Source organism: Mycteria americana, chromosome 1 (assembly GCF_035582795.1).
Source record: "Mycteria americana isolate JAX WOST 10 ecotype Jacksonville Zoo and Gardens chromosome 1, USCA_MyAme_1.0, whole genome shotgun sequence".
NCBI lineage: Eukaryota > Metazoa > Chordata > Aves > Ciconiiformes > Ciconiidae > Mycteria > Mycteria americana.
The window spans coordinates 68,763,442-68,768,099 of record NC_134365.1 but is presented as its reverse complement, the minus strand read 5'-3'; positions in this window follow the sequence as shown (position 1 = coordinate 68,768,099).

The following is a 4,658-nucleotide window of genomic DNA, read 5'->3' as shown; positions in this document are numbered from 1 at the left end:
TCCGACAGTCCAGACTTTTTTTGTAAAAAACAAACCAAACCAAACCACCCTTCATATTACTTAATGGGCATATGAAAAAAAAAAAAAGAACCACCAAACTATCTTCCTTTGGGAGCCATTTTTTTCTAGCATAATGATAGAGTTCACTAGGAAAAAATTCTGTTTATTCCAAAACAGTTAGCATTCTAAGCCATTTCTGTGGATTTCTATCTATTATAATCTAATCATAACTCTTTTTAGAACACCAGTGAATAATATTAGACAGCACTGATCTCTGAGACAATTTGAGACTCCCAGTCGAGTTTCTGCTAGAGAAGCGTATCATAAAAAGCACCATCACAAATTTGTCCCTTTGTTACAGAGGCTGCCAGACAGATCAAGGACTTAGAGGGCCTGCCATTTGAAGTCTCTTCAGTATGAAGATGTACTGTCAGGGATCAGGCTGGAGAAGGCTTTTGTTCTGCTGCTGGAGTAAGTGTTTGTAGATGAAAGGAGAACGCCTGCGCCTGGGCCATCAACCTGACACTTTTCAAGGCATGAAATTCACTTAGAACTAAGCATGGGATGGTGGACTGAAAAATAACATATATTTATTTTTCCTTTGCTTACTACCTCTAGGAGCATCCCAATCACTTTGTAAAGGAATACTGATACATAATTAACCTGCTGGAATGGAGGATTTATAGCATAAAGACCAAACATTTGAAATTGCACAAGCATGGTAACAGAATGAAAAGTTCTGGGGCTACATTATTATAGTCACTGGGGATATTTCCATTACCTTCAGTGTGTTTCGATCAAGTCCTTAAAACTTGTGGAGCACAGGTATTTGGTCACCTGTCACTAAGATCCACGTCACAGAACCATCACCCTAGTAGATTTTTTTAAACACGAACATAGGTATGATGTTGTCTCTTATTCCTTGAGCAAACCCTTCAGATCCCAGATGAAATACACTGGGTAAGACAGCGGAGAGGGGAAGTTTTTTTAAAGACACAGAGGTGATTTTAGTTTTTTAATGTCTTTGACATCTTTTACTTACACAACAGAAAATCCTTTTTAAATGCACTTTCTTCTGTAACACTGAAAAATAAAAAGAGTATGAAAAGAGGAGAAAGGATGGCTCACTGTAAGCCTTCAGCTTATGTTGTTAGATTCTCAACACTCCTGGCCTTCTCACTTTGCCCACCATCCAGAGCCCTCATATACTCTTGCCAAAGCGTGACTGACATTTATGCTGTATCCTCTGTCTGAAGATCTCCAAGCCCCTAATGAAATTCACCACCTGATTATTTACTGTATACACAAAGAGCATTTTGCTCACCATTGCAATTCAGCCACCTCTGGGATGAAAGACAGTGTTTTAGGCAGAGAGCATGTATTACTTGAGGGATCTAAGCATCAAGTATGGAATATCATGTTCTTAATAAAACTAAGAGGGAATTATAGACAGAAATTAATTAATTACCCATTGAGGATGTTATCTGGATAAGAGAGATTTACAAAGAAAGTGATACAGGATTTTAACTGACATAACTAATTAAGTCCCTAGTTTTACTTCTGAGCTGAAAGCCACCACCATATAAAGCATTCTGCCTGCTAAATAACATGCTGGAGAGAGGAAAGTACTGCCACGCTGTTTTCTAGTATTTTTTAAGAGAAGAGGGACTAACCCTGTCTGCATTTTGAGTACCTTGTAAGAAGAATTTGTGCCTGGAGAACCAGACATAATAAATGACCATACTGATGTGGCAGACACTGGTAGGTGTCTGCCACAAGGTCTCTGCTTTCTGCCAGAGGATCTGAGTCGGTTATGGATCCCCAGGAAGCAAAGCTGGTATCAAGGGTAGCACCTTTTTCCCCTCTCTTCTATCTTGGCAGACCTTCTCTTCATGGCTCAACCAGGACGGACACACTGTCACTTGGAAATATCAATAATTTTATTCATGCACATGCAGGGAAGGGTTGGATCTTGCTCCTGTTGCTTGATTTCAATGTGATTTAGTGGGTGCAGCAGAAAGTGGATACTCACTGGAGTAGATTCTGGCATCATTTGTACCAGTGTTAATTTGAGGTAAATTTCGGATGTCAAGTGATCAACTCCAAGTATACTGTGGTATAAATGAGAACAAAACATGACTCTAAAGTGCTAAATTTACTGTTGCTGCTGCATGACTGTCAATGCTTTAAGAAGCTTTTCAAAACATTTATCATCCCAAAAGACTAATTCAGCAACAGCTCACCCTTACAAACTGCAAGTTAATTTCTGATGGGATATACAGTAGAATGCTGTTGATGGTCTCTGGTTGTTTTTTTCCATTCATTCGTTTCCCTTACCTGCAGCCTGGTCTTCAGTGGCAATAGTGAATGAATGACTTCAAGATGGGAGAAAACAATTCCATGTGAATTCCATAATCAGTGAAGATGCCTCAGACCTTTTAAGCAGATTACTTTGTGAGTAGCTCGCTATAGCCTGTCTATAGTAGCCAGGTCTCAGGTTGAAGCACAAAATAATGCAGGCGATCACACAAAGCCTTGGCTTCCCTGTTCACACAGGGCTTGGCTGTGCAGGTTGAAGAGCAGATGGGTCATTACTCATTCAACTAAAGCTCAGCACTTTGTTTAATGCTTTTCTGTTTAAGATTGGAGTGGCCAGCACTCTGCAGATTTGAACCTGTTCTTCCTACCACATCAAAGGAATCTGGATACTGGGGCAGATTTGGATCTCCCACCAGTTTTAACTGGTATAAACTATGTGATAACTGGTATGAACTGCGTGCAATAGCTGTGTTACTTAAGATCTCCAAGCACCTAATATGAGCACTAAGCAACTTAGCCTGTAGTGAAAGAGCAACAAAGCCCATAATCCATTGAAAGCAGTAAGTCATATAGTGATTGAAATATTATAAAAGTGATTGGAAACCTAGAATTTGTACAAAATCTGTGGCCAATGTTGTATCGTAAGCATCAGTCATTATACAACCTAATACTGAGCATAGCACAATGATCCTGTCAAGGAGCTACTGTAACAAAAGTACTTATACTAGGAAGGATTTTTATAATTTCATTTCCCAATGGTAATCAGAAACAGCCCTGTAGGAATAAATGCAGTTATACTGGTGTAAAAGCCCAGAATTCAGACTACAGGGCAAAAGAAGATCATGTGTTGTTTAGTGAATCCCTGCAACCTATTTTTTTTTTGCCGTATTCCCTCATCTCACCAGCACATCTGGTGTTTTAGGAACATTGTATTCAACAGTGGTAAAAGGACACTAGGGCCAAGAATAACAAATGAAAAATGAAAACACTGGGGCCTAATGCTGATCTCATACGGGTGTAAATCAGAGGGATTCCAGCAAAGCCTTTGGAACCACACCAGTGAAATACTTGTGTCTGATTCAGAATCAAAACTGTAGAGACCAGTGATTTTCATCAAGTAAGACTCACTGTTAGGCCTGAAATTCTCCCATTCCACTGGGAAATCTTACTGCAAAAGATCTTTAAAAGGGCTTCTCACAAATGTCACAAATGCTGAGGAAGTGACAAAGCTAAAGCAAAAACGCTTTAGTAGCTCTTGTGTCTGCACCACATAATGTAAAATACCCATCAAGCCAGATTAAGCACAAATTTTTGATTTGAAATTTGCAGCACAAAAAGGGAGTTTGACAGCAAATAAATATATATTTTGCACGTAGTTACTGGATTAGTACATGGTTGCTCTGAAGCCCTTTAAATACAGAGAAAGTCTTTCCACTGACTGCAGGGTGGGTTGTCCTCAGTAACACGACCTTCTGAATAATATACATTATTGCATTTTGTATTTCTGGTCTTGACCTGAGGCATTGCCATAACCACAGCACTTGTAACGCTTGGCAATTTAACTAAATAGAGTGTCTTTAAAATGTAAACAGATCTCAGCTGCTTGTTGACAAAATTGTTTGAAGACACCAGACATTAAAACCTCTTAGTCCCATTTATTGTAGGGAGATCCTAGCAGGGAGGAACCATGTATCCATAAATGTCTGTACAGAAACCATTTTTGAGCCTGAAAATTGCGTTTTCCCTTGGAACCCCGCAGCAAGAAAGCAAAAGGACATTCAAGACACAGATCCAATAACTGCATTAAATTTCCTAATCCCACCTTCCACCATAAAAATCAATTATTTTGTCGTGTTGCTGTACACTTCTCAGAACTAAATCACATCAAATTAGAACCATCATAAAAACATGGGTCTTCCTCTTCCCGGAGACATAGTGCCACAACATCAGTAAATTTTGTGTGATTGTCAGGTGCTGCTGTTTTAATTTCATCCCATTGTACTTGTATTTTTACCTGCTTAAATAACTTCCCTCCTCCCTCCTATTTCAAATATTGGTGGAATCTCCCCCTCCCCTGCTGTATCCCTTCAGGGCTGCTGTAAAGCTAACAGTAGACAAGAGGACTTTCTGTGGATTTAAAGGGGCTTTGTAGGAGGTACTGACTTGAGCTATCCTCCACATGCTTTGCTTTTAAAAGACTTCTTTGCAAATCACATCTTTCACTGTCTCGCAGTCATTGTTTCTCGAGTTGTCTGCAGTTCATCAATACTTGGGGGCAAAGCAGCCCACTGAGAATGATGCTCCAGGTCCTGCCATACAAAATCTCTCCCTATTTTTCC